This window comes from Choloepus didactylus, chromosome 8 (genome assembly GCF_015220235.1).
Source record: "Choloepus didactylus isolate mChoDid1 chromosome 8, mChoDid1.pri, whole genome shotgun sequence".
NCBI classification, from domain to species: domain Eukaryota; kingdom Metazoa; phylum Chordata; class Mammalia; order Pilosa; family Megalonychidae; genus Choloepus; species Choloepus didactylus.
In genome coordinates, this window is record NC_051314.1 from 30073046 (window position 1) to 30089484 (window position 16439).

Here is a 16439-nt window from a genome sequence, read left to right on the forward strand (position 1 = left end):
TATAAATGAGCTGACTCAAAGAGAGGGAACTCAGTGCAGCTGTGAGTGACATTTTGAAGAGGAGCAAGCTTGCTAGAGAGGAAGTCCTGCAAGAAAGCCATTTTGAAACCAGAACTTTGGAGCAGATGCCAGCCACGTGCCTTCCCAGCTAACAGAGGTTTTCCCGACGCCATTGGCCATCCTCCAGTGAAGGTACCCGATTACTGATGTGTTACTTTGGACACTTTATGGCCTTAAGACTGTAACTGTGTAGCCAAATAAACCCCCTTTTATAAAAGCCAATCCATCTCTGGTGTTTTGCATTCCACAGCATTAGTAAACTAGAACAAGCAGTTTATATTATTTCCATTTTACAGATGCAAACACTGAGCTCTAAATACCGGCGTTAGGATTTAAATCCATTTCTATCTTTCTCCAAATTCCAATCTGTCTCCCAAATACAGTATATACAAAATAACAAGGTTGCAGGACCATATGGCAACCCTTTACTTAGCCTCCTGTGGAACCACCACACTGCCCTCCAGAAGGGCTGCACTGTTCTACTTCCCTGCCAACAGTGAATAGGTACATTCCTCTCTCCACATCTTCTCCAGCACTTGTATCTTTCTGTTTATTTTTTAAGAAATTTTATTCATACACCATACAATCCATCCTAAGTGAATAATCAATAGCTCCTGGTATAATCACATAGTTATGCATTCACCACCACAATCTATATGAGAACATTGCCATTACTTCCACAGAGAAAGTCGAAGAGGGAAAAAAAATAAAAGAATAAAGAATTTAAAAAATGAAAAGGAGAAACAGCACCACCATCAACAAGAATCCTGTACTCCTCTCTTATATCCCCCTCTATTGACATTTAGCTTTGGTATATTGCCTTTCTTACAATTAATGGAAGCATATTACAATGTTACTTTTAAATGTATACCCTAGTTTGCACTGATTGTATTTTGTCCCATATACCATCCCATTTTCAACACCTTGCAATGTTGACATTCACTTGTTCTCCCTCATGTAAAAACTTTCTTACATTTCTACATTATTCACTCTAGATTTTGCTAAGTCATACAGTCCCAGTTTTTGTCCTCTGTCTCTCCTTCTGGGGTCATACATGCCCCTAGCCTTCCTCTTTTAACCACGCTCACACTCAGATCTTTTTTTTTTTATTGTGGAATATAACATATCTACAAAGAAGTAATAACTTTCCAAGTACAATCCAGCAAATAGTTAGGGAGCAAATTTCAAAGAATGTTATGGGTTACAGTTCCACAGTTTCAGTTATTTCCCCATTGTGAAATATATCATATATGCCAAAAGGTGATAATTTTCAAAGTGAAATTTAACAAGTAGTTATATAGGAAATTTCCAAGAATGTTTTCAGTTACAGTACCATACTTTCAGTTATTTCCCCAATGAGAAATATAACATATACACAAAAAGGTGACGACTTTCAAATTACAATTTAACAAGTAGCTATATGTAGCAAATCTCAAAGAATTTTTTGGTACAGTTCCACCATTTCAGGTCTTTCCTTCTAGCTATCCTAATACCCTAGCAACTAAGAACAAGAAAATTATATGGACATTCAGTATTCATGATCCTTTGTTAAATTCCGTCTTGTCTGTTGCTACCCCTTCGTCTAGTTTTAATCACTTTCCTAACCCTTCAGGGATGTCTAGGCAGTGACCACCATTGTTCATGATGAAAAGGGGAGCTGACTTTATGAGAAAAAGGGACACATCTGATTGATGTTCTTGAAGAGGCTATTGCCTCTGGGTTTTGGAACTTAGCTGGAATAGGAGCTCTCTGGAGGATTTAAGTTTCTGAAGCATAAACTTAGTGAAACTGTGATAGAGTCTCAGATACGGAAAAGGGTATTTGGGATTTCAGGACTACTGTTGATTTGGGCTTATCATTCTGTGGCCATTTGGGATATCTAGCTGAAGCTTGCATAGAAGTAAACTCCAGGACAGCCTCTTGACTCTGTTTGAAATCTCTTAACCACTGAAACCTCATTTTGTTGTCTTTCTTTTCCCCCTTTTGGTCAAAAATGCTTTGTCGACCCCTCAATGCCAGGGTCAGGCTCATTTCCGGCATCTGTGTCCCACATCTCCAGGGAGACTCACTCATGGGGGTTGGGGGGTGGGGGGTCCTGTCCCATGTCAGGGAGAGGGTCATGAATTTATTTGCAGAGTTGGGCTTAAAGAAACTCCACATTTGAGCAACATAAGAGGTTCTCTGGAGGTAACTCCTAAGCATAATTATAAGTGGGCTTAGCCTCCCCTTTACAACCATCAGTTTCACCTGAGCAAGGCTCAATTTCGAGGGCTTGACTTATAAAGTAGGGGGTTCCTAAGTTCACATAGCATATTGTTCTGTCCATGATAATCAATCAGTATCTCACATTTTCATCACTTAGTTGTACAATACTCATCACTCTCCATTTTAAACAATTCTCATGACCCATAGCTCTTTACAGCCCTTAATTATTTGTCCCTAGTATTTGTGTGGTACTAGTAAGGTATTCCTATTAATTATAGTCCCTAGTATGCAATAGGTAGATTTTCCCCATATACCAGTCTGTTGTCAACTCTCTGTACCAGTGTCATACTTAGAAGTATATCATGCAAGCATGTATCTATATTTGCAGTGCTGGTCTGTGGGATACATGCCTTTTATTTATTTATTTTTTTTTTTTATTTTTTTTTTAATTGTGTATATACAGTTTAATTTAGTTGTGTATAAAATACACCACAGACACTTGCATTGTTGAGGAAAATTTGTTGCAGTTGATGATAGCACCTTTTTTGTAATTCTATTTTTTTAACAGTATTTACATTTGTTACAATTGATGAAAGATTATTAAAGTAGTACTATTAACTATTGTCCATAGTTTAGTAGGGATATTTTTCCCATATCCCTAGCCTATTTTTTTTTCATGAGTATCTTCAGTTTATTACTCATCTACCTATGCACTGGACAAAGGGGGTGTCAGTCACAAGGTTTTTATAATCATACGGTCACAAGATAAAGACTATATAGTTATGCAATCATTATCAAAGACCAATGCTACTGGATTACAGTTTAACAATTTCAGATATTTTCTTCTGGCTATTCTAATACATTAGAAACTAAAAAGAAATATCTGTATATTGAGTCAGTAGTCATAATCTTTTTTTTTTTTTTTTTTTTTTTTAATCATCATTTTATTGAGATATAGTCACATACCACGCAGTCATACAAAACAAATTGTACTTTCGATTGTTTACAGTACCATTACATAGTTGTACATTCATCACCTAAATCAATCCCTGACACCTTCATTAGCACACACACAAAAATAACAAGAATAATAATTAGAGTGAAAAAGAGCAATTGAAGTAAAAAAGAACACTGGGTACCTTTGTCTGTTTGTTACCTTCCCCTACTTTTCTACACATCCATCCATAAACTAGACAAAGTGGTGTTTGGTCCTTATGGCTTTCCCAATCCCATTGTCACCCCTCATAAGCTACATTTTTATACAACTGTCTTCGAGATTCATGGGTTCTGGGTTGTAGTTTGATAGTTTCAGGTATCCACCACCAGCTACCCCAATTCTTTAGAACCTAAAAAGGGTTGTCTAAAGTGTGCATAAGAGTACCCACCAGAGTGACCTCTCGGCTCCTTTTGGAATCTCTCTGCCACTGAAGCTTATTTCATTTCCTTTCACATCCCCCTTTTGGTCAAGAAGATGTTCTCCGTCCCACGGTGCCAGGTCTACATTCCTCCCTGGGAGTCATATTCCACGTTGCCAGGGAGATTCACTTCCCTGGGTGTCTGATCCCACGTAGGGGGGAGGGCAGTGATTTCACCTTTCAAGTTGGCTTAGCCAGAGAGAGAGGGCCACATCTGAGCAACAAAGAGGCATTCAGGAGGAGACTCTTGGGCACAAATACAGGGAGGCCTAGCCTCTCCTTTGCAGCAACCGTCTTCCCAAGGGTAAAACTTATGGTAGAGGGCTCAACCCATCAAACCACCAGTCCCCTATGTCTGTGGTCATGTTAGCAACCATGGAGGTGGGGTAGGCGAATACCCCTGCATTCTCCACAGGCTCCTCAAGGGGGCACTACATCTTTTTTTTTTTTTTTTTTCCCTTGTTTGTCTTTTTTCTTTTCTTTTCTTTTTTTTTTTTTTTAACTTTCCCTTCTTTTTTCAAATCACCTGTATGAAAAAAAAAGTTAAAAAGAAAACAAACATACAATAAAAGAACATTTCAAAGAGACCATAGCAAGGGAGTAAGAAAAAGACAACTAACCTAAGATAACTGCTTAACTTCTAACATGTTCCTACTTTACCCCAAGAAAGTTACATAATATAGCAACATTTCAGTGAACTTGTTCCTACTACAACCATCAGAAATTAACAGACCATAGTCATTTCTGGGCATCCCCAGAACGTTAAATAGCTTATCTGTTCTTCTTGGATTATTGTTCCCCCTTCCTTAATTGCTCTCTACTGCTAGTTCCCCTACATTCTACATTATAAACCATTTGTTTTACATTTTTCAAAGTTCACATTAGTGGTAGCATATAATATTTCTCTTTTTGTGCCTGGCTTATTTCGCTCAGCATTATGTCTTCAAGGTTCATCCATGTTGTCATATGTTTCACCAGATCGTTCCTTCTTACTGCCGCGTAGTATTCCATCGTGTGTATATACCACATTTTATTTATCCACTCATCTGCTGAAGGACATTTGGGTTGTTTCCATCTCTTGGCAATTGTGAATAATGCTGCTATGAACATTGGCGTGCAGATATCTGTTCGTGTCACTGCTTTCCGATCTTCCGGGTATATACCGAGGAGTGCAATCGCTGGATCGAATGGTAGCTCTATATCTAGTTTTCTAAGGAACTGCCAGACTGACTTCCAGAGTGGCTGAACCATTATACAGTCCCACCAACAATGAATAAGAGTTCCAATTTCTCCACATCCCCTCCAGCATTTGTAGTTTCCTGTTTGTTTAATGGCAGCCATTCTAACCGGTGTTAGATGGTATCTCATTGTGGTCTTAATTTGCATCTCTCTAATAGCTAGTGAAGCTGAACATTTTTTCATGTGTTTCTTGGTCATTTGTATTTCCTCTTCAGAGAACTGTCTTTTCATATCTTTTGCCCATTTTATAATTGGGCTGTCTGTACTATTGTCATTGAGTTGTAGGATTTCTTTGTATATGCAAGATATCAGTCTTTTGTCAGATACATGGTTTCCAAAAATTTTTTCCCATTGAGTTGGCTGCCTCTTTACCTTTTTGAGAAATTCCTTTGAGGTGCAGAAACTTCTAAGCTTGAGGAGTTCCCATTTATCTATTTTCTCTTTTGTTGCTTGTGCTTTGGGTGTAAAGTCTAGGAAGTGGCCTCCTAATACAAGGTCTTGAAGATGTTTTCCTACATTATCTTCTAGGAGTTTTATGGTACTTTCTTTTATATTGAGATCTTTGGTCCATTTTGAGTTAATTTTTGTGTAGGGGGTGAGGTAGGGGTCCTCTTTCATTCTTTTGGATATGGATATCCAACTCTCCCAGCCCCATTTGTTGAAAAGACCATTATGGCTCAGTTCGGTGACTTTGGGGGCCTTATCAAAGATCAGTCGGCCATAGATCTGAGGGTCTATCTCTGAATTCTCAATTCGATTCCATTGATCTATATGTCTATCTTTGTGCCAGTACCATGCTGTTTTGGCAACTGTGGCTTTATAATAAGCTTCAAAGTCAGGGAGTGTAAGTCCTCCCACTTCGTTTTTCTTTTTTAGAGTGTCTTTAGCAATTCGAGGCATCTTCCCTTTCCAAATAAATTTGATAACTAGCTTTTCCAAGTCTGCAAAGTAGGTTGTTGGAATTTTGATTGGGATTGCATTGAATCTGTAGATGAGTTTGGGTAGAATTGACATCTTAATGACATTTAGCCTTCCTATCCATGAACATGGAATATTTTTCCATCTTTTAAGGTCCCCTTCTATTTCTTTTAGTAGAGTTATGTAGTTTTCTTTGTATAGGTCTTTTACATCTTTGGTTAAGTTGATTCCTAGGTACTTGATTTTTTTAGTTGCTATTGAAAATGGTATCTTTTTCTTGAGTGTCTCTTCAATTTGTTCATTTCTAGCATATAGGAACATTACTGACTTATGTGTATTAATCTTGTATCCCCCTACTTTGCTAAATTTGTTTATTAGCTCTAGTAGGTGTATCGTTGATTTCTCAGGGTTTTCTAGATATAAGATCATATCATCTGCAAACAATGACAGTTTTACTTCTTCTTTTCCAATTTGGATGCCTTTTATTTCTTTGTCTTGCCGGATTGCCCTGGCTAGCACTTCCAGCACAATGTTGAATAACAGTGGTGACAGCGGGCATCCTTGTCTTGTTCCTGATCTTAGAGGGAAGGCTTTCAGTCTCTCACCATTGAGTACTATGCTGGCTGTGGGTTTTTCATATATGCTCTTTATCATGTTGAGGAAGTTTCCTTCAATTCCTACCTTTTGAAGTGTTTTTATCAAAAAGGGATGTTGGATTTTGTCAAATGCTTTTTCAGCATCTATTGAGATGATCAACTGATTTTTCCCTTTCGAGTTTTTAATGTGTTGTAATACATTGATTGTTTTTCTGATGTTGAACCATCCTTGCATGCCTGGAATGAACCCCACTTGGTCATGGTGTATGATTTTTTTAATGTGTCTTTGGATTCGATTTGCAAGTATTTTGTTGAGGATTTTTGCATCTATATTCATTAGGGAGATTGGCCGGTAGTTTTCCTTTTTTGTAGCATCTTTGCCTGGTTTTGGTATTAGATTGATGTTAGCTTCATAAAATGAGTTAGGTAGTGTTCCATTTTTTTCAATGTTTTGAAAGAGTTTGAGTAAGATTGGTGTCAGTTCTTTCTGGAAAGTTTGGTAGAATTCCCCTGTGAAGCCATCTGGCCCTGGGCATTTATTTGTGGGAAGATTTTGATGACTGATTGGATCTCTTTGCTTGTGATGGGTTGGTTGAGGTCTTCTATTTCTTCTCTGGTCAGTCTAGGTTGTTCATATGTTTCCAGGAAATTGTCCATTTCTTCTACATTATCCAGTTTGTTGCCATACAGTTGTTCATAATATCCTCTTATAATTTTTTTAATTTCTTCAGGATCTGCAGTTATGTCACCTTTTTCATTCATTATTTTGTTTATATGGGTCTTCTCTCTTTTTGATTTTGTCAGTCTAGCTAGGGGCTTGTCAATCTTGTTGATCTTCTCAAAGAACCAACTTTTGGTGATATTTATCCTTTCTATTGTTTTTTTGTTCTCTATGTCATTTATTTCTGCTTTAATCCTTGTTATTTCTTTTCTTCTACTTGGTTTAGGATTGGTTTGCTGTTCATTTTCTAGCTTCTTCAGTTGATCCATTAGTTCTTTGATTTTGGCTCTTTCTTCCTTTTTAATATATGCGTTTAGTGCTATAAATTTCCCCCTTAGCACTGCTTTTGCTGCATCCCATAGGTTTTGGTATGTTGTGTTCTCATTTTCATTCGTCTCTATATATTTAGCAATTTCTCTTGCTATTTCTTCTTTAACCCACTGATTGTTTAGGAGTGTGTTGTTTAACCTCCAGGTATTTGTGAATTTTCTAAGTCTCTGATGGTTATTGACTTCTAATTGTATTCCATTGTGGTCAGAGAATGTGCTTTGAATAATTTCAATCTTTTTAAATTTATTGAGGCTTGTTTTATGTCCCAGCATATGATCTATTCTGGAGAAAGTTCCGTGAGCACTAGAAAAGTATGTGTATCCTGGTGATTTGGGATGTAATGTCCTGTAGATGTCTGTTAAATCTAATTCATTTATCAGATTGTTTAGGTTTTCAATTTCCTTATTGGTCTTCTGTCTGGTTGATCTATCTATAGGAGAGAGTGATGTGTTGAAGTCTCCCACAATTATTGTGGAAACATCAATTGCTTCCTTTAGTTTTGCCAATGTTTCTCTCATGTATTTTGTGGCACCTTGATTGGGTGCATAGACATTTACGATTGTTATTTCTTCTTGCTGAATTGCCCCTTTTATTAGTATGTAGTGGCCTTCTTTGTCTCTCAAAACATCCCTGCATTTGAAGTCTATTTTATCTGAGATTAATATTGCTACACCTGCTTTCTTTTGGCTGTAGCTTGCATGAAATATTTTTTTCCATCCTTTCACTTTCAATTTCTTTGTGTCCCTGTGTCTAAGATGAGTCTCTTGTATGCAACATATTGATGGTTCATTTTTTTTGATCCATTCTGCGAATCTATATCTTTTAATTGGGGAGTTTAATCCATTTACATTCAACGTTAAAACCGTGAAGGCATTTCTTGAATCGGCCATCTTATCCTTTGGATTATGTTTGCCATATTTTTCCCTCTCTCTATTAATATCCTTTATTGTACCCATATCGAATCTCTTTAGTACTGAACCTTTCTCCAAGTCTCTCTGTCCTGTCTTTGTTTCTCTGTCTGTAGGGCTCCCTTTATTATCTCCAGTAGGGCAGGTCTCTTGTTAGCAAATTCTCTCAGCATTTCTTTGTCTGTGAAAAATTTAAGCTCTCCCTCAAATTTGAAGGAGAGCTTTGCTGGATAAAGTATTCTTGGCTGGAAATTCCTCTCTCTCAGAATTTTAAATATATCGTGCCACTGCCTTCTTGCCTCCATGGTGGCTGCTGAGTAGTCACTACTTAGTCTTATGCTGTTTCCTTTGTATGTGGTGAATTGCTTTTCTCTTGCTGCTTTCAGAACTTGCTCCTTCTCTTCTATGTTTGACAGTGTGATCAGTATATGTCTCGGAGTGGGTTTTTTTGGATTTATTCTATTTGGAGTTCGCTGAGCATTTATGATTTGTGTATTTATGTTGTTTAGAAGATTTGGGAAGTTTTCCCCAACAATTTCTTTGAATACTCTTCCTAGACCTTTACCCTTTTCTTCCCCTTCTGGGACACCAATGAGTCTTATATTCGGACGTTTCATATTATCTATCATATCCCTGAGGTCCATTTCGAGTTTTTCAATTTTTTTTCCCCATTCTTTCTTTTATGCTTTCATTTTCCATTCTGTCATCTTCCAGGTCACTGATTCGTTGTTCAACTTCCTCTAGTCTTGTACTATGAGTGTCCAGAATCTTTTTAATTTGGTCAACAGTTTCTTTAATTTCCATAAGATCATCCATTTTTTTATTTAGTCTTGCAATGTCTTCTTTATGCTCTTCTAGGGTCTTCTTGATTTCCTTCATATCCCGTACTAGGGTCTCATTGTTCATCTTTAGTTCTTTGAGTAGCTGCTCTAGGTGTGTCTCTTCTGGTCTTTTGATTTGGGTGCTTGGGCTTGGGTTATCCATATCGTCTGGTTTTTTCATATGCTTTATAATTTTCTGTTGTTTTTGGCCTCGTGGCATTTGCTGACCTTGATAGGGTTCTTTTAGGGTTTGTAGACCAGTTGAAGTCCTTATCTCTAATTTATCAGATCTACAGCTTCGTGGAGTACACTTTCTCTAACTAACCAGCGCCACCTGTTCTCCACAAGCCAGATCTCCCCTGCTTAGCCTTTTTGGTGAGTGGGGGAGTGAGTCTTGTGGGGCCCAATTGGTGTCCCAAGCTTGCGTGTGTAGTTGGTGTTGCCTGCCCTGTATGTGGGGCGTGTTTCTGGGCAGTCGGGGAGGGGGGGTGGCCCTAACAATCAAATCTCCCTGATGATCCTAGAGTTTTAAAGCTACTGCAATAGTCTAATCCTTCAGTTCAGTCCTGCCACAGTTTGTCTCTGCCACTGACCCACAAGTCTTTGGTATTGGTGTATGGCTCCTGAGACTTGCAAGTGGGCCCCTCTTCCAGGCTGTGCACCCCGGGTCCTCTGTTGAGGGATGACTGTGCTATGTCACAGGTGAGTGCCGTCCCCCCAGGGCAGTTCTGGGCTGCTGGGCTGTGTTGGGAGGCTCCCAGTCTGCTCAAATGATGGCTGAATGGGGCTCTGTTAATTCACACTGCTCCCCCTTCCCAGCTCTGGGACATTCAGCTGAGGTTGCAGGGAAGGCTAATGTCCACGCCCAGTTTTGTGGTGTGTGCCTGTTATTTGAAGCACTTCCGTCACACTGGGTTGTCTGGGGCAGCTCTGGGCTATGGGGCTGGCGATGGGCAGGAGTGTTTCCTGTCCACCAGGATGGTGGCTGTGAGCGGACACCCCCCTTTTCTTGGGAAGTTGTGTTGTTTAGTGAATTTTCTCAGCCACTGGATTATTGCCTTTTGTCTCAGAGCTCTCTTAGTTCTGCTCTTGACTTGACGTGCCCAAATTTCAATTCTTTGAAGCTTTCTGTATTGAGCTTCTTAGAGTAATTGTTTTAGAAAAAGCAAAAAGGATTTAAAAAAAAAAAAAAAAAAAAAAAAAAAACGGCCCTCCTCAGAGATCTAATGGGTTATTGAAATGCTAATAGACAAAGCAACCAGAGCCATTAAGGAAAGGTGCACAGGGCAGAGAGATCAGCCTTGCTTCGGGATTTGCATATGCGCCTCAAGGCCTGATCTCCGCCCTTCCCCTTTCTGTGTTCACCAGAACTCCAAAAATCCTCTGCTTTTACTTTGGAGCTTCTCGTGTTGTTTTCCTTCTATGCCCGTCTCCTCTCTGCTGGGCTGGCTGCTCTCAGAGTCTCTGGTGTCTGGCCTCAGTCTATCTATGGTTGGAGTTTGAATCAGTAGAATGAGTTTCCGATAAGAGCAGCCACTGCAATTCTCCCTTCTCCTTCCTGGAGCTGACAGCCCCTCCTCCCCCGGGACTGAGCCTGGCAGGGAGGGGCGCGGGTCCCCTGGCCGCAAAAACTTACAGATTTCGCTGATCTCAGCAGTTCCACGTTTTCATGAGTGTTGTATGAAGTATGCCCAAAGACAGATTGCTCTGTGGTGTCCAGTCCACGCAGTTCCTGGCTTTTTACCTACTTTCCTGGAGGGGATACATGCCTTTTAACAACCCCTTTCAATCCTGTTCTCTTTCAATACAGCTGATACTTACATTTCTATTAACAAACAATCATTACCCCTATCCATTCCCACACCTTTAAAGTCACCCTCATTAACATCTATGAACATATTAGGTTATCATTCCCCCTTCACTAGCTCCTGTCTATCTCTAGGTTGCCAATATTTTACATTATAAGATATTGATTTTACATTGCTCAGGGAGTTCGGAGTGGTAACATACAATATCTCTTCTTTAGTGTCTGACTTATTTCACTCAGGATTATATCTTCAAGTTCATCCATGTTTGTCGTATGTTTCACACTCAGCTTTGTTCATTATACTTACAATATTGTACTGCCATCAGGTAGTGTGCTATTCATTTCTGGATCTTTACAGTCAAACCTGTTGAACATTCTGTTCTCCTTCAGTATCAAATGTCCTATCTCTATGCCCTTTCTACCTCCTGTTTTCTTAACTTGAACTCTCAGAGTTTGCTTATTATAGTTTGTTCATATTAGTGAGATCATACAGTATTTGTCCTTTTGATTTTGGCTAATTTTGCTCAACATAATGTCCTCAAGGTTTATCCACATTGTTGCATGTGTCATGATTTTATTCTGTCTTACAGTTGCATAATATTCCATCATATGTATGTACCATTTTATCCATTCATCCATTGATGGACATTTGGGCTTTTCCATATCTTGGCAATTGTGAATAATGCTGCTATAAACATGAGTTTACAAATATCCATTTGTCGTAGCCTTCCATTCCTACAAATATATACCTAGTAATGGGATTGCTGGATAATGCCATTCCATATGTAGCTTCCTGAGGACCCACCAAATTGCCTTCCAGAGGGGTTGCACCATTCTACATTCCCACCAACAGTGAGTAAGTGTACCTCTTTCTCTACATCCTCTCCAACACTTGCAGTTTTCTGTTTTTGTTTGTTTGTTTTTTATTTTTGTAACGGTCATTCTAGTAGGTTTGAGATTATATCTCATTGTGGTTTTGATTTGCATTTCCCTAATAGCTAGTGAAATTGGGCATCTTTTCATAGGTTTTTGAGCCATTTGTATCTTCTCTTCAGAAAAGCATCTGTGCATGTCTTTTGCCTAATTTTAATTGGGTTGTTTGTCTTTTTGTTATTGAATTGTAGGATGTCTTTATATATTCTCTCTATTCTCTATATTGAACCCTGATCTGATATGTGGTTTCCAAATATTGTCTCCCAGTGCATAGGATGCTTTTTTACTTTCTTGACAAAGTCCTTTGATGTGCAAAAGTATTCAATTTTGAGGAGATCTCATTTGCATATTTCTTTTTTCATTGTTCATGCTTTGGGTGTAAGGTCTAGGAAACCACTTCCTATCACAACATCTTTTAAGATATTTCCCTACATTTTCTTCTAAAAGTTTTATGGTCTTAGCTCTAATATTTAGGTCTTTGATTCATTTTGAGTTAATTTTTTATAAGATATGAGATAGAGGTTCTCTTTCATTTTTCTGCATATCGATATCCAGTTTTCCAAGCACCATTTGTTGAAGACACTGCTCTGTCCCAGTTGCATTGGCTTGATCACCTTGTCAAAGATCAATTGTCCATAGATAAGAGGGTCTATTTATGAATACTCAATTCAATTCCATTTGTCAGTATATCTATTTTTATGCCAGTACCATGATGTTTTGACCAATGTAGCTTTGTAATATGCTTTAAATTCAGGTAGTGTGAGACTTCTTCATTTTTCCTTCACAAGATATTTATAGCTATTTGGGGCAACCTGCCGTTCCAAATAAATATGATTTTTTTTTTGTATTCCTGCAAAATAAGTTGTTGGAATTTTAATTGGTATTGCATTGAATCTATAAATCAATTTGGGTACAATTGACTTCGTAACTATATTTTAGTTTTCCAGTCCATGAACACAGTATATCCTTCCATTTATATGGGTCTTCCTTTGTTTCTTTTAGCATTTTTTTTGTAGTTTTTTGGGTGCATGTCTTTTATGTTCTTCATTAAATTTTTCCTAAATATTTGATTCTTTTTGTTGCTACTATAAATGGAATATTTTTCTTGATTTCCTCCTCATATTGCTCCTCACTTGTATATGGAAACACTGTAGATTTTTGCATGTTAACCTTGTACCCTGCCACATTGCTGTACTCATTTATTAGCTGTAGTAGCTTTGCTGTACATTTTTCTGGATTTTCTACATATAGAATTATGTCATCTGCAAACAGTAGAAATTTTACTTCTTCCTTTCCATTTTGGATTCCTTTTATTTCTTTTTCTTGCCTAATATCTCTAGCTAAAACTAGAGCACAATGTTGAATAACAGTGGTGACAGTGGGCATCCTTGTCTTGTTCCTGATCTTAGAGGGAAAGCTTTCAGTCCTTCCCCATTGAGTATGATATTAGTTGTGGGTTTTTCATATATTCTCTTTATCATGTTGAGGCACTTTCCTTCTATTCCTATCCTTTGAAGTGTTTTCACCAAGAAAGGATGTTGAATTTTATCAAATGCCTTTTCTACATCAATTGAGATGATCATGTGGTTTTTCCCCTTTGATATATTAATGTGGTGTATTACATTAATTGATTTTCTTGTGTTGAACCAGCCTTGCTTAACTGGAATAAAACCCACTTGATCATGGTGTACATTTCTTTTAATGTGCTGCTGGATTAGATTTGTAAGGATTTTGTTGAGGATTTTTGCATCTATATTCATTAAAGAGATTGGTCTATAATTTTCTTTTCTTGTAATACCTTTCTATGACTTTGGTATTAGGATGATGTTGGTTTCATAGAATGAGTTAGGTAGCTTTCCCTCCTCTTCAATATTTTTGAAGAGTTTGAGCAGGATTGGTACTAATTCTTTCTTGAATGCTTGGTAGAATTCACATATGAAGCCATCTGGTCCTGGGCTTTTCTTTTGGGGGAGCTTTTTGATGACTGACTCAGTCTCTTTACTTGTGATTGGTTTGTTAAGGTCATCTATTTCTTCTTGAGTCAGTATTGGTTGTTCATGCTTTTCTAGAAAGTTGTCCATTTCATCTAAGTTGTCTCGTTTTACAGCATATATTTGCTCATAGTATCCTCTCTTTGGGGTCAGTGGGTATATCCCCCTTCCCATTTCTGATTTTATTTATTTTCATCCTCTCTTTTTCTTTTTGTCATCGATTTATTGATTTTCTCAAAGAACCAACTTCTGGATTTGTTGATTCTCTCTATTGTTTTCATATTCTCAATTTCATTTATTTCTACTCTAATCTTTGTTATTTCTTTCCTTCTGTTTGCTTTGGGGTTTGTTTGCTGTTCTTTCCCTAGTTGCTCCAGGTGAGAAGTTAAGTCCTCTATTTTTGCTCTTTCTTCTTTGTTGAGATAGGCATTCAGGACAAAAAATTACCCTCTCAGCACTATCTTTGCTGCATCCCATAAGTTTTGATATGCTGTGTTTTCATTTCCATTTGCCTGGAGATACTTACTGATTTCTCTTGTAATTTCTTCCTTGACCCACTGGTTGTTTAAGTGTGTTGTTAGGCTCCATATGTTTGTAAATTTTCCAGCCTTCCACCTGTTACTGATTTCCAATTTCATTCCATTATGATCTGAGAAAGTGTTTGTAGAATTTCAGTCTTTTTAAATTTATTGCGACTTGTTTTGTGACCCAACATGTGGTCTAGCATGGAGAATGTTTCATAAACACTTAAGAAAAATGTGTATCCTGCTGTTTTGGGGTGCAGTATCCTGTAAATGTCTGTTGTGTCTAGCTCATTTATCATGCTATTCAAAATCTCTGTTTCCTTGCTGATCTTCTGTCTAGATGTTCTATCTGTTGATGGTGTATCAAAGTCTCCAACTATTATTGTAGAGGCATCTATGTCTCCCTTCGGTAGACCACTGGCTCGGTGCATAAATATTTATGATTGCTAGGTCTTCTTGATGAATTGTCCCTTTTATTAATACAACGTGTCCTTCTTTGTCTCTTTTAATTGCACATTTGATGTCCAAATTGTCTGATACGAATATAGCTATTCCCACTCTTTTCTGGTTGTTGTTTGTGTGGAATATCTTTTTACAGCCTTTCACTTTCAACCTGTTCTTGTCCTTTGTCCTGAAGTATGTCTTTTGTTGACACCATATAGATGGGTCCTGTTTTTTAATACATTCTGCCAGTCTGTGTCTTTTGATTGGGAAGTTTAATCAATTAACATTTAAGGTTATTGTTGTAAAAGCTGTACTTTCTTCTACCATTTTGTCTTTTGGATTTTATATGTCATATATTATTTTTTTCCTCTCTTTTTTCCTTAATGATAATCTTCATTTCTAAACTCTTCTCCAAACCTCTCTCTCCTGTCTTTTCTTGTCTGCCTGTAGCACTTCTTTTAGAATTTGTTGTAGAATGTGTCTCTTGTTCACAAGCTCAGTGTCCTTCTGTCTGAAAATATTTTAAACTCTCCCTCATTTTTGAAGGACAGTTTTGTCAGATACAGAATTCTTGGTTGGCAGTTTTTCTCTTTCGGTATCTTCAATATCTCATACCACTGCCTTCTTGCCTCCGTGATTTCTTCTGCTGAGAAATCCACATACATAGCAGCTTTAATAATATAGTTCTAAATAGGGAACAGCCCTGGTGTACTTCAACAGCTGAATAGTGAAACAGGCTTTGGTGGATCTCATACCATGGAATACTCAGCAATCAAAAGGAACAAACTATTAATACATGTAACAACTCGGATGAATCTCCAGAGAATTCTGCCAAATGATAAGAGCCAACCCCAAAAGGTCACATACTGTGTATTCCATTTATATAACATTCTTGAAATGACAGAATTATAGAAATGGAAAGAAGAGAATAATAGTGGTTGTCAGAGGTAAAGGAAGGAGGGAGAAGGAGAGAAGGAGTTGTGGCTATAAAAGGGCAAGAGGAGGGATTTTTGTGGTGATGGAATTGTTCTGTGTCTTGACTGTATCAGTGTCAATGTCCTGATTGTGATATTGTACTATAATTTTGGAAGAGGTTACCATTGGAGGAAACTAGGTAAAAGGTGTGTGACATCTCTCTATGCTATTTCTTATAGCTTTTTGTGAACCTACGATTATCTCAAAATTAAAAGTTTGATTAAAAAACCCAAGTTGTAACAGTAAAACAATGTGCATCTTTAGTTGTAAAAAAATACTTTCTTTCACCCACACGGTGATATTAGCTTCCTATTTTGACTGTTCACACATATTTTTAATAATCCATTGCATATTTACTTCCTGCTGTTCTTAATCTGAAACAAGTAATTTAAAATTATTTTTTAAATGAACATAAATATGGGAAATAAAGCTGGTATTACTTATTTTTAATTTTGGAGAAGTTTGAATTTGACATGAGCATCTTTGAAATATTAATGATAAATATTTGAAATACCTAATTCAAAAATAAGTTTTGCATGATAATCATTGTTA

At 37.5% G+C, this 16439-nt stretch overlaps 1 protein-coding gene across 17 annotated transcripts in view; it reads left to right on the plus strand.

The window, feature by feature from the left end:
* Positions 1–16439, plus strand: part of ANKS1B (ankyrin repeat and sterile alpha motif domain containing 1B) — a 1210519-nt gene that overhangs the window by 534650 nt on the left and 659430 nt on the right. The gene's annotated exons all lie outside the window — the stretch shown is intronic.